The 26,194-nt window shown below is 40.8% G+C and overlaps 1 protein-coding gene across 8 annotated transcripts in view; it reads left to right on the forward strand.

Moving 5' to 3' along the window:
- The window catches only part of LYPD6B (LY6/PLAUR domain containing 6B), a 188,272-nt gene that overhangs the window by 99,359 nt on the left and 62,719 nt on the right, over positions 1 to 26,194 (forward strand). For 3 of the 8 annotated variants that reach the window (XM_015432111.4, XM_065525464.2, XM_065525461.2), the window contains one exon: positions 1,986 to 2,056. The exons of the other annotated variants lie outside the window; for them this stretch is intronic. The gene's annotated coding sequence lies outside the window, so the exon portion shown is untranslated. The remainder of the gene's footprint in view (positions 1 to 1,985; positions 2,057 to 26,194) is intronic. 8 annotated transcript variants of the gene reach the window in all.

The raw sequence follows: 26,194 nt of genomic DNA on the forward strand, positions 1-26,194 counted from the left end.
TTGGTTGTAACCATAAGAATATCTGATGAGAATTATGTAGGCCATCTGCTCTAACTTCACAAATGAGAGAAAAGGAGACTTTGTCTGGGGAACCTCATCTCTTTTCTGATGAAAAATGATGAGTAATCCGTGGTTGCTTGAAATGTAATGCTGAGTGGGTGAATAGCAAAGGGCATGTGAGATTTGGGGGGTCGATTGCATGCTTTTTAAAACTCAGCATATACGGCACATCCTTTAAACACAAAAAGGTCCTCTGCTGGTTATCTGCCAGGGATATGCAAGGTAAGAATGACCAAAATCCATATGTTTAGGACAGTTCTTGAAAAAGTCATCTCCGAGATGCTAATAAGAAAGCAAATAAATGTAAGAGCTCTAGCGGGTAAAGTTGCTTAGGGTATAAATGATTTCAACAAGCTTGGGAATGTACAAAATATAGGAAGCAGGATGTTTCTTGAGAGTGTGGCACAAAACACTTTGGACAAGTGCCAGGCCTGGCTACCCTCTGCATATGTGTCCCAACCCATACTTCTTTAGGGAACCCCTCCTCAAACTCTCTATCTGAAAAATCTCATCTTTGGGACGGATGCAGTGAACTCCTTCCTGCTGAAGTATAAGTGACTAATAAGCTTTGTGGGTTTCCTCCTCCTGGTTTATAGCTGGAGATAATCTTTAAGTCAATGGGATGCAGCCTCAGTTGTGTAATAGCCAAGGGTATCTCCTTGGAGGAAGTGGTGAGGAGTTCTAAGTGCTGTTTAGAGTTATAATGCTTTTCCTGTGGTGTATGCAGCATTCCCAGCTGCTGGTGCTATGATGAGGTAGGTGAGACTTATGGTGGACTTTATGCAGACTTCTTGATGGGGCTTTGTAGGCGGAGGAGAGAGCCTGTATAACTCATCTTTGTATTGTTCATTTCTAATTCAATGCCTGGTGCAAGATAGAAACTCTGTAAGTATTGGCTGTTGCATGGAGGTCAGCCTGGGACCTTCCTTCCCAGACACAGGGCCGTGGTGTCTGGGAAGGAAGAAAGAGGAGGTATTCACACAGGTGCCTGGACTTCTGCTTCCTCTTCATCCCAGGTCCTCAATTTTGGTCCAGGAGCCTGGGTACTGCAGGCTTTGTGCTCCAATTAAGTGGGTACACCCCCCTCTTTCCTGTAGGCCCCTGAGAGGCCAACTGGACCACAACTCCAAATGGCAGCTTTTCTCCCTCCAACTCTTAAGTCTGATTTTCCGAGCCTTGGATTGGTCAGGACACAGAGGGAAGATTTGTTCCCCCGTGAGGCTGTTGCTGAGGACAGTTTGTGCCAATCACCTGATGTGTCCCCCAGCCTTTGCTCTCAAAATGGCAAATTTCCAGATGTATGACATTTTTATTATTCTAGGGGAAAAAAATTCTTTAAATGCCTTTTGAAGGGGAGGAGAAGAGAAGTCACTAGTTTAATTTGGACAGAGTGGTTTGGCTTGGGTCCTATAGCCATATCATAATGAGTCTTTATTTAGGCACACATCCATGGAGTAATTAATCCAGGAGGGGCAGAAGCTGGTTATTTATCTTAGGTACCTGACAAGTTCTGTTTTATACCTGGTGGTAAAGTTGAAGACGCATGTTCAAAACCAAAAGCTTCTGCATATTACAGAGGGTATCAGGCCTTGTCCCACTAACTTACAACAGAGCTAGATTAAGTGATTTTCTGTGACTGGGGAAAGGAGTATTGACTGCATTCCCCTTCCTAATTCCTGCAGACACTAAAAATGTGTATCCACTCCATCTGTGTCCTGCCAAATATTTCTACCCAAGGACAAGAGGACAGTGTACAAAATCTGGGTCTTTCTTGTACCTGGTTTGTGGTTAGGAAAGGTTATTGAGCCTCAGGACCTTTTGACAATGTGTCCCCAGCCTAAAACCCCCTACTTACTTAAAATCCCTTTATCCCAAATGTCTACAATATCAGTCATAATGATACCTTTTCACGTTCATTTGTTTAGATATGCCACACTTCTGCCTGCTGTTGGCAACCCTCCTGGACTAGGCTGCTCTTGTTAATCACATGGATGTTGTGAGTATTATGTTCACAAGTGGATGTAGAGAAGATACTTTTATTTAACTATAAATCCTCACCACATGACCTACTCATGCTTAGCAAAAATATATTAAACATTTGTGATCTGGAGTTTCATTAATCTCAGGGATTACACTGCTTGTTCATTGGTTAAATAATGTGGTTTCAGTATCTTCCCCTAATCATATTGACTTTTTATGAAAGAACTTTTGACACAAAGCTGTGTCTCAGAATGTTTTGACGTAAAGGTAGCTGCTGATCTTAATTTGCGATTGTGGATTCATTTCATCTTGTATGCTTTTATGTTATAGGTTTCTTAATGTTGCCAACATGAAAGTGCTTCAGATGGCTTTGAGTCCTAATCTTGTGGTTCTGTTCACTGAAGATAAGCTGCAATTTTTTGATTATTTTATTTTCCTATGGATCGCCAATAGGTCTAAATAACCTCCTTAGTTGTACTGGCAGGACTGAGTGAAAAGACAAAGGATAAGAAAGAGGGAAGGAAAGAAAGGAAAGGAAGAGAGAAAGAATGAGCAAATATGAGAAAGAAAAAGAAGAGGGAAAGAGGAGAGAGATAATTGTCTTGGGAAGGTGATATAGGCCACTAATTACTTTAGAGCTGCAAGCCTTCTGCACAATAATTTATTTGTAAGCCCAGAGTTAGAAAGGGCCCATCTTCAGAATCCCAAAAGAAATATATATGTGGGCCTGTATGGTTGGTCAGCACCACTTCTCTCCTCCCTAAGTTTAATGATCAAAGAATGGGAAAGTTGTCAGATCCCTTCCTGGATCTTAAGTCAGTCTCTTGTGTGACTGACTTGAAGAGTCACAATGAAAATCTCCTAACATAAAGCGAAGGACATCTGACCAGCAAACTCTTTGGGAGCTAAAACAGAATGAGAGGCTAGAAAGAATTGATGATGAAAATACTTCTTTCAAAGAGAGAAACATCTCAGAAAAATCCACAGAACCACAGAATCTTAGACAGCACTCTCAGGTGATCATTTTAGTCTTGTCATTTGTGCTTTATCTATGGAGAAACTGACACTGGGAGAGGGGAAGAGACATGCCAAAGTTAACCCAGTATGGAGCTGAGCAAAGCCATGCATCCTGGGTCCTTTTTTATACTGTCATACTCCCTTTTTTAAAAGAAACAATCATAGGCAAGTCAGGGCTGGTTGCATAGCATTAAATGAAATAGGGCAGACAGAATTTATTTCACTGCATGCTTAAAGAAGAGCCGTGCCTAGAATGAAGTTTATTTTTTTGAGGTTTTGAAAATGTAAATTTTCCAGGGCCATGCCAGATTGCCTGTGTGCAGCAAACAGAAGCAGCATTCTAGATGGAACCCAGGGAGCCTGGGACAGATTTACAAAGGGTTCATGTGGAAATGGACTCACCTTTCATGTACCATGATTTGGTTTCGGTTTGGGCTAAAGGAAAGGGACATAGAAAGGCACATAGGTTACTGACAAGTGGAACATGATTGCTTAGGTCCTTTCTCCAGGGAAGGGGTTAGATGCAGCTCGATTTCTCAATCCCTGGCAACTCTAGTGGGTGTGGGGCCAAAGCCCCACATTCTGGCTCCCTCTCCTTTTCCGCAGATGGAAGTGAAATGAACTCATTGGCAGCTACACACCGAGAAGGAGAAAGGCTTTGAAGCCTTTTTAGAGCTACTTAGCAAGGAGTCTTACTGCTGAAGACTGGGGACAACCTATTTCCATTTTACAGATGTGCAGTTTGTTAACTGTGCTTGGCCCTGCCCCATTAAATTAGCCTTCCACTCTTGGTAGCTTGTTGAATGAATTGCTAGGGCTCTGCTTCGTTGCTGCTTGGCAGGCAGTTTAGTAGAACACTTTGGTAGCAAGCACCAACACGGAATACTGAGACTTAGAATGTCTCAAAGTCTGTCCAAAGCCTTCAGCTTCTGGGAACTGATGCTATTATTTATTTACTTATTTTAAAATTTTTTTCTATGGTGCATTTCATGGTAGCAACAGACCAAGAACAATTATGGATCAGGAACTGTAGTGCTTATTTAATTATATTTCAGAGTTTTGTTTTTACTAGGTTCTAGATCTCCAGTGAATTATGTGGCCCACAGCCTTTCATTTCTGTGTACCTCTGGGTTGCTTCCTCTTTAGCCAGCCTTAAGATTTAAAGGGCCCACAGACTCATATTCAGGAAATTGAATGTCTTTGGCTAGCGCGATTCTAAACTGCAAAGTAATCTTGGGAAACTGGGGCTCTGTGGTCGGTTTAATGAGGTACTAAGACCCAGGAAAGGTACTAAGGCTCTGTGGTCAGTTTAATGAGGTACCAAGATCCAGGAAAGGTACTAAGACCCAGTGGTTATCAATAAAACACTCTATTCATTAGTATAGTTTCATTGATAATTAGTGAGTCTTAGTACCTTTCCTTCCTCCCTGTCCTTTGACTTCAGGTGCTGGAAAGGGTGTAGGGTAGCCAGCGTAAATCTGCTTCACTTCAAGATCATAACTAGGCATTGCTATTGATTTCTCCTCCCTTTGGGAATATCTTAGAGAATAGTTTTGGGAACCAGGCAGAGTTGGGCATCTTTCAAGAGTATCAGAACCACTAAGTCAAAATACATTCACATGTCAGTCTGTAAAGTATAATCCTAGATGTATTACTGCAAGATTAGCAGAACTTCTTGGGGCACTTGCTTCAATTGGCTTTGACTTTTTGTAGAGTCCTTTCCTTTGCTAGAATCAGGGAGAAGAGAAGGTTAGAGAATGTTCTTTCTACCTTCATTCAGTGTGCTTCGGTGTCAGTACGGAGATGCACAGAGAGAATGTGTGTGAGCTAAAAGAGTGAAATAAAGAAAATCCATGTAGCAAATATGTATTGAATGCCTACTTGGTGCTAGATGCTGTAGATACAGTAGTGAACAAACCATGGTTCCTGTTCTCTGGGGATATGTTATATTGAGGGGAGAGGAAAGACCAGCAAGCAATATGTTTCTAGTGGTGGCAAATGCTCTGCAAAAGCAAATAAATGAAGGAAGGAAGGGAAGGAAGAAGGAAGGAAGAGTAAGCAAAGCAAGCCAGCAGGGAAGGGGGCTGGGGAATGCTTTAGGTATTATTTTATGAAGTGTGGTTCCGAGAAGGGAACATTGAGCAGAGACCTGAAGAAAGGAGAGAGAGAGAGCCCTGTGTGCTTGAGCTGGAGAAGGATCGGGCAGAAGGCTTAATGGGATGGAGTCAGCTTCTCCCTGCGCTCTTCTCTGCAGTCACATCTTACTACCTTGGCTGCTTCTGATTTACAAGTTGGCTATTCTCATTTTAACCGTAGTTTTATGAGGTGGCTGCTATTAAATGAGAATTATGCCTAGATTGTACTTTATTAAGGCAGTTGTTGTTGTTGTTAAGCACCAAATTCATTATATTTCAATTACATGGAATTCTGATTCTTTAGAAAGCCACAAAAAAGACTCTAGCCTACTAAACTCTTTATCGCTTCTAAGGTATCTGTACGCCTGGAAAACTATTCCTTGGGGGATGGGAATGCTTACATAAATGTAGGGTTGTTTTACTGCCCCTGCAATTCAGATCACTAGAGAATATTCATCTGAAATAAAAGTAGGTTTGCTTAGGATAGATTTGAATCAATGATATAACTTGAAGCTATGCCAACAACCCCATTCTCTCACAGTATATGATGTGGCAGAGGGAAAAGTTGGTATAAGAGGAGGCAGTGGAATGCAAGAGCTTTGCATTAGCCAAATTTGGAAGCAAGCCAAGATCCGTCCTGAGACCACGTAGTCAATCTGGGTTGTCAATCACTCTCTACCAGCCCAGGGCTACTTGATCAAGATCTTTGGAATTGGTGTGCTGGAATAAAGAGTAGCGAGGCATGCAAGGTTAAGAACATACTGTATTCATAAAATAATATTTAAAAACCAAAGTTATTTTAGAATCATGGGAAATATTTACAGGAACCATCTTTGAAGATTACTTGTAGTGCCGGGTGTAGTGGCTTATGCCTGGAATCCCAGCACTTTGGGAGGCTGAGGCAGGTGGATCACTTGAAGTCAGGAGTTCAAGACCAGCCTGGCCAACATGGTGAAACCCCGTCTCTACTAAAAATACAAAAATTAGTCGGGTGTGGTGATGCACGCCTGTAATCCTAGCTACTTGGGAGGCTGGGGCAGGAGAATCACTTGAACCTGGGAGACGAAGGTTGCAGTGAACCAAGATTGCGCCACTGCTCTCCAGCCTGGGTGACAGAGCAAGACTCTGTCTCAAACAAACAAACAAAAAAGATTACTTTTGGTTGTGTCTGATTTTCCCAGGGTCCCTTTGTAATGTCAATTGTCAACTATTTTTTTTGTTAGTTTTGAGAATTCCTTTAGGTTAAAAGGCTATTGTTTAATGAGCTTTGTGTGCATATTTAAATATGTGTATGTATGAATAAAGAAATGGGTATTTTTGGCTGGGCACAGTAACTCATGCTTGTAATCCCAGCACTTTGGAAGGCCAAGGTGGGTGGATCACCTGAGGTCAGGAGTTCAAGACCAGCCTGGCCAACATGGTGAAACCCCATCTCTACTAAAAATACAAAAATTAGCTGGGGGTGGTGGCAGGTGCCTGTAATCCCAGCTACTCAGGAGGCTGAGACAGGAGAATCGCTTGAACCCAGGAGGTGGAGGCAGCTGTGACCCAAGATCGTGCCACTGCACTCCAGCCTGGATAACAAAGTGAGACCCTGTCTCAAAAAACAAAAGTGCCGTTTTTTTCCAAACTATTTCTAGAAGCTTAAAACATTTTTAAAGAAAGAATTAAGAAACCTCATAAATCAAATGAGAGATAATTTACTAAGAACCAGAGCTGATATCTTATGTTACATTAAGGGGATATTTTCCTTGATTCTCCCTGCCATCCCTCCCCACCCCAGGCTGGGAGTCGTACCCTTTCTTTGTGTTCCCAGAGTATCCCATGAATGTCTAATCATAGTCATCGCTACCTGCTAATTCATATCTTTCCATGGCTTTCTGGCGGGCTGACACTGTGTCCTTGAGCTTAAAATTACCAGCAGTTTGCATGGTGGCTGACATGTAATAGGGGCTCCGTGTATGTTTATTGACTACGTAGAAGAATGAATGAGTTATTAAGATTTATATCTTATTCAGAACATTCTGGCAACCAAAGCAAAAAGAAAAATATATTAGTTTCACAGTTTCATATGCATATAAGTCTAAACAGAGCATTACTTCGGAAGTTGCATTTTTCTCCCCTTGGTGCCAAGTGCCTGAAAGTATTTATCTGATGAAACAGTGAGTTTCATAGGAAACATTATTTTCAATATTTCATAAGCTACCAGTGCCCTGGACTAAATGAAAGAATTACCGTGGCTTTTGGTAGAACCTGACAGCCAGAGGCCAACTCTAGCATCCAGAGATTCCGAGTCTTCATTAGCTTCTTAGCAGATTTACTGGTACAACGTCTCACTCGCAGATGGCAGTGGGTCACGAGCCATCTTATTGTATGCCACTGGATTTTATTTTCATGATTGCGAGTATCTAATAGATATTCTGCTGAAAGATTTTTCTGTGCTGAAGCATTAAGTGGAGTGTATGAATTAAGGAAAAACATCCAATAGAAAACAAATTGTGAGGGTGCTGCCGTCAGTTTAGAAGGGTATGGTTCCTCCAAATTCCGCAGAGGCGTTTGTCCTTGTTGATTTATAAGCTTTGTGAGAAAATAATTATTTTGTGAAAAAAATGTGAATACTGGTGGAAGTAAGCTAATGAATATTGGCCTAGTTAAAAAATGTTTTTAGGCAGCTTATTCTGTGAAGAGGGAACAGTGCTAAGGAGTACAAAGATGTGGTTGCTGAAGGAAAGAAGATTGATTGATTTTTGCTGTGTATATATGGGCCAAGATAGAGAAAGAGGACAGAGAGGAAAATTAAAAATCCTTTGATCCAGCAACAATAATTCTTCATTTAAATGTTTTGGATGGATGCATTTCCTTTTAAGTTGGATAATAACTTAGTAAAGAAAGGCAGTGAGAAGTTGTGTTCTGAATGCCAAGGCAGTCTAAGGAGAGAATGAAGGCAGCAGACATTTATTGAGCATCTGCTGTTTTCTAGGCATTGTGTAAAGGATTTTCGGTATTTTTTTTTTCTTTGAACTCTTATAGTAATCCTGTGAGTCAAGGAGGGGGAACTGGATGAGTGAGGTTAATTAAATTGTTAAGATCATGCAGTTAGTGTATATATCAAAGCCATGAGTGGATCCATTTAAGTGTGTTCCAAAGCTCAGGCTGCTATTATTTTATTTTTAAGATACTCCAGTGGTTTCCCATTTGCAAGTAAGGGACCCACAGGGGCTTCAGAGAGATTGCAGAGGGTTCATTTAAGGGCACATCTGGCTTATCTATGTTTAAGAAAATATGTATCTCTGAAATATATGTATGTCTCTATTTCAAAAACATGTAGGCATTTCAAAATTTACCAATTAAAATTTTATTCAAAAACTTTTGTCTGGAATATGAATTCAACAAGAGCAGAGATTTTTGTATATTTTATGTGATATAACTCGTGCTTAGAGCCACGCTCAGCATAACGTATGCTCAATAAATATTTGTGCATACAAGAGTGAAACAATCATTATAGTTCTTTAAATATGCCAGGGCTTATTTAATCAAATTTTCGTTAGTAGACATTTAGATTGTTTTCATTTTTTCTTTCATAAACAACACATCTGTACTATAAATAAATCCCTATACATATATCTTTGTAACTTACAAAGAAATAGTCTATTATTTCATTATAATAGATTACTGGAAGTAAACTTGCTGGGTCAAAGGAATACATATTTTAAATTTTAATACAATCTTTCGGGGGCAATTTGGTATGATGTACCAATGCCATTACCTCTAATGCCATGTAAAATTATCTGTTTTCATGTCAACCCGGCTGACATTAGGAGTTAATCTTTTCACTCTTTATAAAGTATCATTAAATTCCAAAATTCAGAAGGCTAATTGCTTCCTCCAAGTTTCTATTTATCCTGCTTAGAAGATAGAATAATGTCCTGTGGCTTCTTTCCTGCTAAGTTGAAAGAGTTTGTGTGATGACATTATTCATTGAAATTACTTTTTTAAAAAACACAAATTATGTTCTCTTTTCTACTCTCTGAACTCCTGTTTGAATATATGGATTCAGACTCTTGTCATTGATAAATATGAACCTAGGGAGGGAAAGGAAGTCTAGAATTAGTTGCACATTATTAGTAGGTAGAATCTGACCACTTGATGAGAAACAATTTATGTATTGCTGAACAGTACTCCATGTGATTTCTTATTCCAGGCCCAACAGTTTGAATGAGTGTGACTCCATAGTATGTTCATGTTGGCTATTAAAGATGTAGAGAAGAAGCTACTGACTTTTATTTTTGCCACATAAGCAGGTGCAGATGTGGATGGGAAAATCCATGTGTGACCAACAGATCTTTCCATTAGCAAATAAAGAATAAGAGCACTGACCTTTTGCATGGGTTTTCAGCAGAGGAGATTTTCTTTTTTTAAGTAGACACAGGGTCTTGCTCTGTCACCCAGGCTGGAGGGTAGTGGTATGATTATAGCTCACTGTATCATTGAACTCCTGGGCTCAAGCCATCCTGTCACCTCAGGCTCCCAAGTGGCTAAGACTACAGGTATGTGTACCACACTCAGCTCATTTTCAATTTTTTTGTGGAGACGGAGCCTTGCTATATTACCTAGGCTAGTGTTGAACTCCTGAACTCCTGGCCTCAAGCAATCCTCCTATCTTGGCCTCCCGAATTGCTGGTATTATGCAGGTGTGAGCCACTGCACATGACCATCAGCAGAGGACTTTAAGAACTCACAGAAGCGTGTGTTCAACATTCTCCAAAACAATTTTGGCAGTGTTATATTTTCTAAAGTAATGTTCTCTTCTGTCTTATGCACATGAAAACTACGTGAACTGGTATATTCCTCTTGCTGTTTACTAGGAAGTTCAGAACCAAATGTAAATCTTAATAACTCATTAATTCATTTATTCAATAAGGATACATGGAAACGCTATGACATGTAGCACCGTGAAGTGCTGGCAGTCCTGAACTCAAGGCCACAGTGTCAGCCTTCCAGCAAGGTAGTTCAAGTTCCAGCTCGGGAAGGAATGGTTTATTGCCTCCTGGAGCCCCTATGCTTTGGATGCTTGCCCTGGAAGGGGACAGCATAGCTTTTCCCATGAAACATAACCCGTTCTCCACTAAGCTTATTAGCACTAGAAAGGGGGCAGCTCATTTTCCTCTCAGGTGTAGTCAAAGGCTACTGTTGTCCAAGGGTGAAGGGCCCTTGGTGGCTTGATTAGCACACAGCCTGGCCTGTGCCCATTTTCAGATGGAGACCATCAGATAGAATCTGCCGCTTCATTAGGTTGACACTCTTCCTGCCCCCTCTTGTAATAATGTCACCAGAGCACTTAATAATTTTAGGTAAATGCTGTAAGCATACACTTCAGAGGCAACCCAGGGTCGGCGGTGACAGATGCTGGCAAGGCAAATCTTTTCTCATTCCCTGCACTGTTTAAAATATAACAAGCAAAGAGGTATCATAATGGGGGAAGTTTAAGTATTACAGGAGCAGAACTTACAGCAACGTAACTACTTTAAAAAAAAATCTCTTATTCAAATTTGCAGTGTTTCAAGATCAAGGGGGCCATGAAATAAATCAGATTTTTATTACAGACTTAAAGAAGATAACTTGTTTATCTTAGAGAAGAGAAGGCAGAGAGAGGCCCTGAAGTATTTGAAGATAGGTAATACGGATCATAGTTGTGAGCTCCTCTCCATTTCCCATGAAAATTGGAGACATACAAGTCTTACATTGGTTCAAGAAGAAATTAGGTTAGACTATAAGAAGAACTTCCTAGAGACTGGAAAAGCCCGTGGGTAGGAAGAATAGAAGACTCACCTCTTTTTAAAATTTCTTGCTTCCTTCTTTTTTCATTGTTGCATGGGGGTGAATTTTATTTATTTATTTTTTTCTTTGCTGGAACTGAATTCCAGAAGTAGTTTATTGGCCTGACACCAGGCTGTGTATAAATTCACAAATGTATTCACAAATGTATATAACCTGCTTCCAGAGGACCTTGTGCATGTGGGAGGGATTGGAAAGATTTGTTCTCTATTTCCTGGGTGACAGGCTGTGGTGGGAAAAGGCCGGGGACCCTGAGTGTTTGGCTTGTAGCCTACACCTACCACCATCTTTTCTCAGTCAGTGCTGGTGACGCCAAGGCAATGAGCGAGCTTGTGGCTCAGTGCTTTGCATGATGTGGGGCTCCCTTAAAGAACCAAAGTGTGGGGAGTTCTTTCAGGGCAGGGCTGCTGGGAAGTGGCAGGGCGAGAAGGCTTCCTTCTGTCCCAGTGATTCCCTCACATAGGTTAGCGCTAAGTGAGGTCCAGAGAAGGTAAATGGGAGAAGTCTCATAGAGAGTTGAACTTGTAGGAATCGGGGGTGTCTGTTCAGGGCATGGCAGCTGAATCCTTGATCCTTGGGGAGTTAGCTAGATCTGACTCACATCTGCTGGACCATGATAGCCAATGTCCCTCTCACACTCTTAGATTCAAATAATTTCTTTAAACTCATCCTTGCATTTAGAATACCAGTACTTTTGTAGCATTGTTGTTGTATTCCCCACACTGGCTGAAAGAAGGTTTTTTCTTTCACTTTTATGATTGGGTGACCAAGGAAATAAATGCCTAGTGAATTTCCACAAAATCCAGCATCATGGAGTAAATTCTTTCTCTCCATCCTTGAATTTTCTTTCTCCAGAGAAAACTTTTTTCCATTTGTCCTGTCTTTGATCGTTAGTTAGGCATAAAAGGAGAGAGGAAGCTGTAGTTTGCAAAAATAAACAAACACTTTAGAAGGAGTTTGGCCAAAACATAAAACAATGTTTAGATTTCCCATCTGCAAATTTTATGATAGAGGCACATATTTATTTGGTGCCTACTGTGTGCTATAGGTACTGACAGATAACAGTAAAAAAGTCCCTGTCCTCATGGAGCTTACCTTCTAATGTGAGAGGCCAACAAAAATCATCAGGTAGTGCTAAGTGATGAAAAAAGCACTAAAACCAGGTAAAGAAATAGAGATCGACAGGGTAGAATTTTTTTTAGATAAACTGGTCAGGGCAGGCTTTTGTGACTAAGTGACATTTGGGCAGAGAGCTGAGTGAATCCAGGGAGTAAGCCATGTGACTGTCCGGGGCAGAGCATTCCAGAAAATAGGAACGATGCATGCAAAGGTCCTGAGGCAGGGCCACAATTGTACTTGGTGCATCCACATGGAGTACAGCTGGGAGAGAAATCAGGGAGGTAGCCAGCGTTCATCACATTGCTTTGCTAGGAAAGTCTTCCATTTGTCTGCACTGTTCTTGCCCTGCAGTTTTTACTGAGTACGTTTGCATGTACCAATCAGGTAATGACCTCCTTGAAAGCCTTGTTGAACGTGTTTGCTGGTTTCATTGCAAAGACAAGTTAGCCCTGACAGTTCATCAATAAGCGAATTTAAAAGGACTGTGCAAAGGAATTTGGAATATCTGCAATTAGTTTATTAGGCTTATCACCAGAGACTTCATTTTATTTAGATGTTTCATTTTAAATGAATAAATAAAATGACTAGAGACTTCTGCCTATTTATTATTTAAATAGTAATTCATAAACATGGTAAAAATGCAAATACTACAAAAAGGTATTTAGTGAAAGTAGGTCTATCCTGTCTCCCTGTACTTCTTTTCAGAAGCACCTAATGTTAGCAGGTTCTTGGTTATGTTCTTAGAATGTAAATACTCCTCTCCTTATAAATACTAAGATTGTGACTATATATGTTGCTTTGCACCTTGCAGGTCTTGGAGCTCTTCCAATTAGTGAGCATGGAGCTGCCTAATTCTTATTAATATTTAACTATAAGAGAAAACTGCAATTTGGTCATTCCCACTTTGATAGCCATTAAGGTTTTTGTATCTTTTGTTATAACAATCAATATTGTGATGACAATCCTCATACATTTGTTAAGTGTATCTATAAGAAAAATTCCTGGAAATGGATTGGAAGCAAAGGGGGAAATGTATATTTTAAATTTTGATAGATACTGCCAAATACTGTGCATATACACTCTGCCATGGCGAAGCATCCCATTTTCTCCTATCCTTGCCAACACAGGGTGTTGCTGTTCTTTTGTATTTGCAATATCATTGAAAAATCCAATTTCATTTTAGTTTAATTCGCATTTCTGTCAAAGTTAAGTTGAATTCAGCGATAAAAAATATTGTATTTTGGTCAAGGAGTGTTGTCTGTAGTAACCCTGATTCTTTGAAATTTATTGGGACTTCTTGAAAACCTAGTACATGGTTCATTTTATGAATACTCCATGTACTTAAAAAAAGAGAAAAGAACGTGAATTCTGTTCATAGGGAGTAAAATTTTAAGCATATTTTTAGATTCATCTTGCTGGTCATGTTCACATCATCTGTAGCCCTACTGACTTTCCACTGTGGGATTTTCCATTTCTCCTCAGAGTTGTCAGTTTTTCCTCTAAATTTTTGTAGGCTGTGTTGTTTAGGGACATGTACTTGGTGCATTGTCACTATGAATTGTTGCCTTTTGCCTCTGATATCATATTACCATCTCAGCCTTTTTTTTTTTTTATAGTTGTTTGGTGTGTCTTTTCATCTTCTGTATTTTTTATATATTTTCTATCATTTTGTTCTGTTATTCTGGAAATGTCACTAGGAATTACATAGCAATGAATCAGATTTGTAAAGCCATTCAACATTTTGCATTCCAAGTGAATGTAATGTGTCCATAGTTTCTGAATTACTGATACATTGAATTTATTTCTGCCATATTATTTTGTATTTGTTATATGAAATCTTTCTTACTTTTTTTCCTTTTACTATTAAAAAAATTCCAACCTTCTGTTGGATTATGAAGTTTTATCTTATTCTTCTTTTACCCCCCATACCCAATTGGAAGCTGTATTAATTTTAATTTCCTAGGTCAGCTGTAACAAAGTAATACAATCTGGATGGTTCAGAACAACAGAAATTTATTGTCTCATAGTCCTGGATGTTAGAAGTCTGAAATCAAGGTGTCAGCAAGGCCATGCTTCCTTTAAGATCTATAGAGAAATCTTTCTTCTCCTCTTTCCAGCTTCTGGTGGCTTGCTGGCTTTGGTGCTCCCTGGTTTGCAGCTGCGTAACTCCAGTCTTGTCTGCACAGTGAGTTGGTAGCTGCTGGAGAGACGATAGTAGTAATTTAGAACTCTCATACCTGTACTGTTACAATCGTTAACTGATAACATTGAGACTTAGTATGCTATCACTTACCTTATGGATTTCTGTATAAGAAACCCTGCTGTGTATTAAAAACTTCTGCTCAGCTTTTTAAAAATGCTGGTGTTCTGGCTGACTTCACTTAAGACGAGTTAAATTGGAATCTTGTTTGGCGTGGCTCTGGGCATTGGCGTTTATTGAAAGTTCCCCAGGTGATTTCATCACGCAGCCAGGGTGCAGACCCAGGCCGCGGAGACAATCTGGACAAATGTGTATTGAGTGCCAGCCGGGTGCAGTCAGCACTGCACCGGGCTTGGGAGGTGCCCCTGAGGAAGACCCATGGGGCAGCTGCCTTGCTTTTTTCCAGGAATGGGGTCATGTAGCATTTACTGAGGATCTTACACCAGCACCAGGGGCTCAGTGAATATTTGTTCATTGGTTGATTGAATCGCAGATCACTGATAAGGGGTCTGGGATACGAGTGAAAGAAGTTTTGAATGAGAAGGGAACTGGGGAGTGCCAGCCAAATATTAAAGTAGGGGAACAGGACAGGAGATACTGCATCCTTAAAATACAAACCTTGCTTTTGCCACTTTCTTTTGTGTGTGTTGTGTATAATGCTTATCAACCTCTCCCCCCATAGACAACTTTTTCTTATTTCCTGTCTTTTTTAAAATAAATGTTTTAATTTTAGAGATAGGGTCTCACTATTTTGCCCAGGCTGGCCTTGAACTCCTGGTCTCAAGTGATCCTCCCTTCTTAGCCCCCCGAGCAGCTGGGACTACAAGGGCATGCCACTACACCTGGTTTCCTGACCTCTTGAAATAAATATTTTTTTAAACCTACTTTTTCCTTCTTCATCGGATTACAAGCTACATATCTTAATTGTATTTTTTAGGGAATACCCTTAGTTTTAGAAATTAATAAACTTTTTACTTTAGAATAGTTATAGATGTGTGGAGAAGTTGAAAAGATAGTACGAAGACTTCACATATACCCCACACTCAGTTTCTGCTATTATTCACATCTTACATCAGTATGGTACATTTTTCACAATTAATGAGACAATAATGATATGTTATTATTAGTTAACGTCCATATTTATTCAGATTTCCTTAGATCTTTTCCTTTTGTCCATTATTTCCCCCATGATCCCATCTATGATATTACATGTATGGACTACACTTTTAAAAAGATGCATAAATCCACTTATTTCCCAGGAAAGTTTAATTGGTAGTTTCTATTTGTACAAGATGAGACCATTAGCACACTCGAATTCCCCTTTGTTTTTCCATCTCAGCTTCTTGGCTCATTGTATGTAAATTTTAGTTCCAACTTTAAGACAATGAGTTTATGATCTGGGCAGGGACCTTTGATGAGAAATGGTGGTTCTTCTTGGTCTTCCTATGCTGAGGATGTGAGAGAAAACTACAGATCTACACCATGTTTTGACTATACCATTTGAAAAGTTTAGAAATTTGTGTTCTAAAATTGTAACATATGATGCAAAACAACAACAAATCGTCACACCTCCGTCACCCTAAAACAATGACAAGGGAAATTAACTATGGGTGACAATAACTTGTCTTATCAATCTCAGCAGATCTCTCCTTCCAATTGTCTCCTCTGAGGGGCATAAAGACAGAATCACCACGAGATGCAGTAAATAACTCCCACAGAGTTTAATTGTTTTTAAATTGCAATTATAACTAATTAAATGCTAAGATGTGAACAGCTGCACAAGAATATTTAACAGATTTCTTGGCATCATCCCCACTTCGAATATTACTTTTAAAAGGCTAGCTATGGAAATAAGTAGTGAGTGGTTATTTTATGCTTTTCACATCAGAAACTGAAAAAACAACCTGAAAATTGGCAAAGAAAGGATTCTCTGGTTTTTTGTTAAACCTCTCAAGTCAGTGGACAGCCACAGCACTCCACATAATTGGGTAAGTGTGGTCAGCAGGTCCTGAGAGATGAGATGAGATCAGTTCAAACTGCATGATAAGGGAGGTCTTTGTGGCGGATTCTTTCATCTAACATACATATATTAACCTTCGACTCTGTACTCATCACTATGTTAGAACTGGGGCCCCAGGGCAAAATAAATGATGACTTCTGCCTCAGAGGAGTTTGTAGTATGATGGGGGTGATGGACTGGTTCATCAGTGGCTTCAGCTTAATGCAGAGGATGGCAAACTATGACCTGAAGCCAGCCTCCTGCCAGTTTCTGTATGGCATACAAGCTCAGAATGACTTTTATGAAGAAGAAAGAAAACAAGAATGGGGGTGAGGTCTTTGGACACTGTCTTTTTTGACATTTCTGTCCAAAGTGGAACCTCTATCTGGCCCTTTAGAGGAAAGACTAGGTTTTCTTTGTTTTGTTTTGTTTTTTCGTTTTTGTTTTTGTGTGTGTGTGTTTTTTGTTTTTTGGTTTTTGTTTGTTTGTTTGTTTTTTTGAGACAGAGCCTCCCCCGTCACCCAGGCTGGAGTGCAGTGGCGTGATCTTGGCTCACTGCGCTTTCCACCTCCTGCCTTAGCCTCCCAAGTAGCTGGGATTACAGGCACCCACCACCACACCTGGCTATTTTTTTTAATTTTTAGTAGAGACAAGGTTTCACCGTGTTGGCCCCACTGGTTTTGAACTCCTGGGCTCCTGCCTTAGCCTCTCAAGTAGCTGGGATTCTCCTGCCTTAGCCTCCCAAGTAGCTGGGATTACAGGCACCTACCACCACACCTGGCTAATTTTTGTATTTTTAGTAGAGATGAGATTTCACCATGTTGGCCACATTGGTTTTGAACCCCTGGGCTCAAGTGATCCACCTGCCTTGGCTTCCCAAAGTGCTGGGATTACAAGCGTGAGCACGGTGCCCGGCCAAGACTAGTAGTATTTTATAAGTAAGAATTACAGCATACTCATGAGGCTAGGACAGCAAAACCTTTCTGTGGAAATTAGAGAAGTCACCCCCAGAAGAGGAGATACTATAGGAACAAACATTTAATGGCTTTTCCACTTGACATGCCTTCAAATACACAAACTTTCACATCTTCCACCCCTGATTTGTATTGAATTTGTTCTTTCCGCTGTTCCCTATGAAACCTGGTGTCAACTGCTCTACCTGTCACTGCCCATTGATTGTGTTTCCTAATACGAAATCTACGAATGGGGCTTCAGAGGTCCTGAGAACCCCCTGAACTGACAGTGAACAGATGCATATGTGCATTTTTTCTGGGAAGAGGGGTTCATAGCCTCCGTCAGATTCTTTAAGCGGTCCATCATTTGAAAATGTTGAGAAACACAGTTTTAAATTAGACTTCTCAGAATTAAAATCAGTGCTACTGATGGTGGGTTCTGACTAGAGCAGATTCAAGCAGAGCCATTGTGAGTTTCCTTCTGTTAGTCCAGGACAAGTTTCCAATAGTCTCATCCTTTCACAGGATATTTAGAGAGAAGCCCTTCTCAAACTACTGGATTGTGTGCTTGGACGATAAATGCAGTTGTGCTCTTGAGGGGACCTGGGGTATCACAGGATATCTGCCTGGATGCTCAAGAGAGCAGAGTCTGAGAAAAAGATTAAGATGCTAACAATTTATTCGGAAGACACAGCCCAGCGGCGAGAGTGAGGGAAAAGAGAAGTGAGACAGGGGAAGATACAGTGAACGCACTGGGATACTTTATTGTGCTGACTGATGCCTTCCGGCAAGCCTGAAGAATCACATCTGTCTCTTCTGCAACTAATGCAGGAGGATCACAAGGAGGGGCCACATGTTGAAACAGCCCATAGAAGAGAGAAAGAGGGGTGGGTGTATCTGCCAGCCTCCTTCTCTTCTCCCTTTTAACATCAGCAAAATTTTGTCCCATGAGCCGCTAATGCTACTTCACTTGAAGTTGGCATCCTCCACCCCTCAGAGACTTCTCAGGAAGCTCCGTGGTGTGGCATTCTGGTCAATGCAAAACAGAGTGGTGACCCAGTGAAAGTGAAGGTGCCAATCAAAAGAAAGAGAAATAAAGGCAATGCTTTAAGGAATCCAGGAAGGTGCACAAGGTTTGTTCCTCATAGTAGGGGAGGCAGACCTCTGAAGAAAGCAGGTGACAGTTGGGGGAAAGGAACTTCTGGGCAGAGGAAACATATGGCCAGAGGTGAAAACTGGAGAGGATAAGGTATGCAAACTAGGGCAGGGAAGAAGACAGTTCTGCTGAGACGGCGTATTCATGCCTCCATCTGCATGTCCATCTGATATTCATTAAACCTCTTCTGTACCAATGATGATATGAGTGAACAAAAACAGACATGGTCCTATCCTCGCAAAGCTTAATATCCAGTGCAAGGGACAGATATTAATCATGTCATTATACAAGCACATGCAAAATTGCAATGATGTGGCATGCTCATGGGAGAATGAGGAATGGACTGTGCTGTGAGCCTTTATTAGGTGGAGCTAATCTTGGTGAGAGAGGCCAGGTTCTCCAGGCTGAGTGGTGCATACACTGAGATAGAAAGGAAGACTAAGAGTTAAGAGCAAGTGAAAGGGAGGAAGGGGCACCGTAGGGGAGGGGCGGGATGCTGTCTCCAGAGGCTCTGCAGAAGGATGGAGCGTGGCGAATATGAACCTCAGAAAGAAGGCCGTGTGGATGAGGGAGAATGGCAGTGGCAAGATGGGAGGTAGGCAGCAGGGCCGGGCCACACCAGGCTGTGTGAAAGGAGTTTGCATTTGTCTGAGGAGCAGTGGGAGCCTTTGGAGGCATTTTTGTAGATAAGTATTATAATCAGGTTAGGGGTCATTTGGAAGGCCCAGTGAAGAGAACCCCTAGATCTTAAAGACCCTCTCAGTTTAGACAGTCTTGGCTGAATTATGGCTGTTAGAGACCACTCCCCAGAGACTCCAAATATTAACAACCCCAAGGATGTGTGAAGGAAAAGCAACTCCAGGAAAATTCCGATAATAACAAACAATAGGAATTGGAGACTTTAGGGCTGGTAGCTATGGAATTAGAATACCCTTGTGCTTACCTGCTGGAACATATTTCAAACACTGTAGAATCTTCTATAAATTATTTTTATTTTTTATTTCTTCACAACACTGTCAGGTAGGGCATAAGAAACTCGAGGTGCACACATGGAAAGTTCTAGAATTGTATCACAAATACGGGCACCCTCCTGAGGCCTCATCCCTCCAGTAGGATTGCTGGGGATGGTCAGATGAAGGGCTTCTCCCACACGGTCTGAGACTCCAGGGCAGTTAGAAGCAGAACCCCGGCTTCTCAGCGGTTCCCGGAGCGTTGACTCAGATTCTCTTTGAGCCTTGCTTTGCCCAAGGCCCTGATGCCTACTCTGCTTCCAGGAGGTTTGGGGGTTGATATGTGACCCCAAACTCTACATGTTCAAAAGAAAACAAAAACAAAACAAAAAATGAAGCAGAAACCCCATAGTGAAGCAATTTGAGGAGGAAGAGCTATTATCAATCCAACTACTAAGTTACCTTAATTTGTGATAAACAGGGTAACCCAAGTCATTAATCCAGGGGAGGGTATCACTGAAGAACAGGTTTTTCTGCCTCTTGAAAAGCTTTGAGAGGAATTTAAATGAATTCTCATCTGATAGGAATTTATGTATTGTGACTACCTCCAGTCAGATCATACTGTGTGATGCTTTGTTTGAGGGTTTGCTTGTTTGTGTGTGTGTGTGTTTTGTTTTGTTTTGTTTTGTTTTGAGACAGGGTCTCTCTCTGTCACCCAGGCTAGAGTGCAATGGCACAGTCTCAGTTCACTGCAGCCTCCACCTTCCAGGTTCAAGTGATTCTCCCCCTGCAGCCTCCGGAGTAGCTGGGATTACAGACGAGCGCCACCACGCCCGGCTAATTTTTGTATTTTTAGTACAGACAGGGTTTCACCATATTGGCCAGGCTGGTCTCAAACTCCTAACCACAGGTGATCCACTCATCTTGGCCTCCCAAAGTGCTGGGTTTACAGGCATGAGCCACCGTGCCCAGCCTTGTGTGATGATTTGATGTGACTACAAGAAGCTTCAAGATTGAGTAGGGCAGGTTTGGCTGATTGGCTGATTGCAAATTTATGTACATGGGCCTGTGTGTGTGTGTGTGTGTGTGTGTGTGTGTGTGTGTGTAGGGTGTTTTGAGTTGTGTGTGTGTATAGTCAGAAATGATGGTAGTCATGTGTTCTGAGCTATGGGTAGTTTCCATTCTTCTTCTGTTTTCAGGATATTCAAGATGGCTAATGGAGCAAATCTCTCTTGACCCATTTGCCTGTCAGTTCAGTACACAATCAGGCAAAGGAAATATCTCTCTGCAATATCCCAGTGCCTTCCGTTCTCTGGAATGCCCTGCATTTTCCTTTCTGAATTGAGCAGCTGCATGTGAAAATTGATTTAACATGTCAAATCTTGGATATTTCTTCTAAAAGCTTTTAGGTGAACCCTTGCTTAGTAATTCTAAACTGTGTTACATCTTTCCAGGGAAAAGAAATGCAGGACTTCACAGTTGGATTTGGACAAATTGGAGGCTTTTAGGAAAGAGTCATAAAAGTGATTAAGGGCTGGAGGGAGTGACTGAAAAGAGATTAAAGGAGTGAAATTCGGATCTTTGCCAAACTACAGATGTGGGGCGAGCAGAGGGCAAAACACTTAGAAGATGATAAAATGTTGGGGAAGGAAGAGGGGCTATTTCAAGGCTCTTAATCTCTTTTTGGGTCATGGACCTTTTGCAAATTCATTGTAGCTCTGAACCATCTCCTTAGAGGGATGTCCAGGCTTATATATTTTTGGCCTGTCTCTTTTCTCACTCTAGTTCCAGACATGTGGTGTTATCATGTAAAGCAGAAATGGCCAGCCCTTTTGTTATTTCAATAGAGGTTAGAAATACAGACTTTAGTGTGAATGTTTCCATTTAAAAAACTGTGTTAGCCAAACTAAACACCTCTCTGGGCCATTGTACCCTCTAGATTGCCAGTTTGCCTCCTCTTGTTTAGAGCAGCGCTGAGGAAGCCTGGATGCAATGGCTCACAGGTGTGACAAGAGCCCTTGGCTGACCTGAAAAGAGTAGGATTATGGGACAGTGGATGAACATGTGTTTTACAGACTTCTACAACCTGCAGTCTTATTGAGCAAACAGTAGTTGCAACACCAAATCAAATATGTAATTGGAAATGATGCTAAGTGCTGTGAAGAGGTGGTGAGTGCTGTATATGAGGGAGAGTACCCAGGGAACTAACGAAAGCAGAAGAGGGCGTGGAAAGACCTTTAAGAAAGCAGCTAAACTCAAACCTGAAGGATACATTGACAAGGGGTGGGGGGAGGAGGAACATTCCAGGCATTTGGAGTTACACAAGAATGATCAGAGGTCTATGAGGTTGATGAAAAAGTAATTGCAGTTTTCACCATTAAAAGTAATGGCAAAATTGCAATTACTTTTGCACCAGCCTAATAGAAGGAACTTGAATTATGTGTCTTCACATGTTATTTTCTTCATTTATAGGTAAAAAAACAAAGCCCAACCAAGAAACTAAGCTCTCTAGAAAGATTTCCAAGAGTTAATTTTGTGTGTGATTTTTATATTCTATTTTTCTTTCATTCATAGTTTATTGAGCATAAATTAGTCTCCTCCTGTACTCAAATCCTACACACACACACACACACACACACACACACAAACACACACCCCTATGTCCTGTCTGCATAGTAATTGCTGGCCCTATTAATCTTAAACATTCAACTTACAGTTTTAAAATAACTACTGAATGCAAATTCCTGTAGAAGGTACAAAGGAAGTACCTGCCTTTGAGGAATTCATATTCCAAGCAGCCAGGGAAGACTTCTGCACAAGGAACAAGAATGTATCACATGCACCATAATGTGGGTTCCTTGATTAAATTCTTTTCTCACCCTCCCTAACCCCCTGATTCATTCCCTATGTATAACCAACCTCCCCTACTTCTAATTGTAGAAGAACATCTTCAACTTTCCTTCATATCGTCTACCCTCAGAAAGTATCCATGAATCAATCCTTCCCCTTTATCTCCATACAACCTCTAAAGGGCATATAATGGAAGCCTTGTGATCCACATCCTTTAGTCCTGCTCTGTAGAGACCACCTTCCTTTATTGTTGTAGCTGTTTCTTTTGGTATTGACCTCTGCATTTCTAAATAACATGCATATACCACTCTTCCTTGTCTTATCAGTTTTGGATGTTATCTATGACCTTTTGTTTTATCAAAAGTCTCTAGTTAAATTAGTGGTAACAATTGACATTATAATTCTGCAATTTGTCACTGCTTACCCAACATGTACTGTGATCACCTACTCCCTTTCTTGTTTATCTTCTCACTTTACCTAGAATATTATTGACTGAGTATATGTAAACATCATTGCTACAAGCAGCTTGGAGCCCTGAGTCCTCTTGCGTTAATGTGGATGGGTTGCTCTGTATGGTTGGTGTGGAGCTGTTGTATTGCTATTTCCCTTTGTGGTGGTTCTTTGTTACAATATTCTTGTTTTCTGAATCCATCATCCTCTTTATTTGCTTACTCTTTTGTTTTGCTGGTGCACACCCCCTGATTTCTTCCTAGGCATCTTTTAATAGGAGGTCAAATTCTTGACCCTTTGCATATCTAAAAGTATCTTTAATTCTGTATCAGAAAAATTATCTCTCAAGTTCAAGGGCTGAACAAAGAGTGAAATAGTTTGTTGTTTGTTAGTTTGTTTTAAGATTTTGTAGTTACTTTCCATGCTTTTCTATATATGTGGCTATGGAAAAGTCTGATGTCATTTTGGTTTGTGATCATTTATTTGTAATTTTTTCCCCTTCTCCAGAAACTTTTAAGATTTTCTCTGGTTCTGAAATTTCACAATAATGTACATGTATTTTTTTCATTCATTTTGCTGGGCCTTCTCTGAACCCTTTCAAACTGGAGACTCATGTATTTTAGTAGTAGAAAATTAAAAAAATATATTTATTTGATTATTTCTTAGCTTACATTTTTCTTCCCTTTGGTTGTTTCTAGAACTCGTTTGGCTCGTGTACTGATCTTCTGTGCCTTTATCATTTCCCTTCACAAATGTTTCTACTTTCTGAAAGATTTCTTTGACATCATCTTTAACTCTTCTACTGATTTTTTAAAAATTTCTAACTTCTTTTTACTTCTAAGAGTCCTACCCTATTTTCATTATTCCTTTTACAAAGAAATATTGGATGTATAAAACAATAACCAGATGACATTTTTATCTTTTGAGAAAAAAATACATAGTTTTCATATGCCTTATTGTCTCTGAGGTCCATGTATTATTTGTTATTTTTGGACCCACTTTTTCATGTGGGAGGTTTGCCTCCAATGTCTGGTGATCCTGGGCTGTCTTTAAGCTGAAAGTTCAATATGAGTAGGTAGAGCTCTCCTGTAGGCGCTGTATGGTAGGTATGTATGGTGTCCTCTGGGACCCTGTAGTTTCTCCAGAGAAGAATTATCCAGTCTCCTGGAGGAGAGAGGCCAGGTGGGAAGGAGGACACAGGGAGAAGGCTTGTGTTTCTGCAGCTGTATAGGTGCGGGGTGCTTCAGTGTTCAGACTGTGGCTGAATCTCCCAGTTCTCCGTGCCATACTTTATCCACTGCTTCATTTTGCCTGATGCTTTCAAGTCCAGAGAACCCTCTAGTTAAATTTTTCCAAAGGAGGAAGCTCTAATCTTCTATAGGATCAGTGCCGTGCCATATAGGGCTCAGGAGATGCTCTGGAGGTCTAAGTTGTTCTGTCTACTTTTTAAAAATCACCTTGTTTTCAACCTAAGATTCACCCCTGCCTTCTTGCCAATGGATGTCCTTAGGTGCCAAACTCCTCAGGGATTCTATAGAACAAGTTAGCTTGGTTCTTGGTGTCTTGTTGGAGAATGGAGAAGTGTTGTATTGTTATTTGTACTTTTCTGTATGTATTAAGCAATTTGGAAACTCTCCAGGTGATTCTGATGCACATCCCAGCTTGGTTTCTGCGATGCTGTGTAAATGGTCATCTGAAAATGCAGATGTGGCTACATCACACCTCTGCTCCAAAGCCTTCCGTGGCTCCTGTCTCCTGCAGACTCAATTTCAAATTCCTTATTGTGGTATTACAGATGCTGGCCTCACTTTCTGGCCTTGCCTTCCACTACTCACCATTCTGTGCTTTTTGCAGATGCTTTTGGTTCTGTATTTAACTCTTTTCCCTCACTCTCTGACATTTGCTCACCAATATATTGTTTCTCCTTCAAGATCTATTTTAAGTTCTACCTCCTTCATAAAACTCCTTTCTTTTGAAAAGCTTTCTTTTTTGTGCTCCCTACGTAATTTCATTTATATTTCTTTTATGATACTTAGAATATTATGGTATAGGTCATTGTTACTCACTTTTATGCTTATCGCATTGTCCCCGGTCCCCAAATGCAAGCTCCTTAAAGGCAGGGGCTGTATTATTCACCTGTTCTATATATCTTTTATTGATCAAATATTTATGAGTGCATGTCATATGCAAGGCCCTGTGCTAGATCATGTGCTAGTATGCATGTAACTAAAGCAGAGTTCTGTTACCCGGGGTCCTGGTTACCCCAGAAAGGGGCTCTTGCCTGTTCATTTTCATGAAGCCAACACACAAAACCAAAAGTGAGTGTCAGGCACCACAGGCTTTGGTCAATGGCTATGGAATTGGACAAGTGGGAGTGTAGCTCACAAATCAACTTCTGGGTTCCTACGAACTGGAAGTTACGGATATGGGGCATCCTTAATGAAGGGGCTGGGCATTAAGAACAGTGGGAGGCATATTCATGCTTTTTCTTCGAAAGGGATAAAGATTTTCTAGGAATCAAAGAGTTTCCTTTATTTTGTCCTTTTTTCGTCTCATCCAGTCATTGTCATTGTGATTGTCAACCGTCTTAGCACTAGTGGGAGTGTCATTCAGTATGGAAATTGAATTATAATGAAGCTAGAGGTTCTTCAGAGGTTGAGTAAGCTGCCTAAGAAGGAACTTCTGACCCCAGACATCCTGTTCCTAAAAATAAGCAGGGTTAAAGCTCAGTAGGCATTTAGCTATGTTGCATAAACACTGGGCAACAAAAGTGGGGTAGGGGTCCAGCTAAGTCACCTAGGCATTGCAGTGGGTAACAGTTCCATCTATATTCTGCCATGAGGCTTATGGCAAGTGCTCTAAGGAAGCGCTAAGTCCCCTAATGGAGCAGTAAATACCCTAAGGGAGGAGAAAACGAGAATCCCTCGTCTGTCAAGCATGCTGTTAAATTTTAAAAGGAGGAATCCAGTGTGGTTGATAAAAGCTGAACAGGGTCTTTTAGATGAGTTGTTTTGAGCTGGGCTTTTCTGTGTAAGATATTAACAAGGAACACGGGTTGAGATAGGGGCTTCTTCAATTAATGAATAAATCCCAGGCAGAGTCCTCCAAGATTGGAGGCTCTATTTAAGGACAGTCAGTCATCTGTTTTGACCAGAGCTTGGACCAAATGGAGGACAGCAGTGGAAAATACGCTTGTGAGAGGGGTTTGGGACCCATTCTAGTGGGCCTGGGTGCTTGGTTATAAATAGATTGGGTTTTATTTGGTTCAATGCCACTGAAAGCTTTTGGACAGTGTCATGGGATGGTCAGTAGTATGTGGTATGATCAGTAAAGGAAACTGGGAGAATAGTTAAGAAGAAGTCTTAGCGGGATGCGATGGCTCATGTCTGTAATCCCAGCACTTTGGGAGGCCGAGGAAGGCAGATCATGAGGTCAGGAGATCGAGACCATCCTGGCCAACATGGTGAAACACCGTCTCTACTAAAATACA

Source organism: Macaca fascicularis, chromosome 12 (assembly GCF_037993035.2).
Source record: "Macaca fascicularis isolate 582-1 chromosome 12, T2T-MFA8v1.1".
In the NCBI taxonomy this organism is placed as follows: domain Eukaryota; kingdom Metazoa; phylum Chordata; class Mammalia; order Primates; family Cercopithecidae; genus Macaca; species Macaca fascicularis.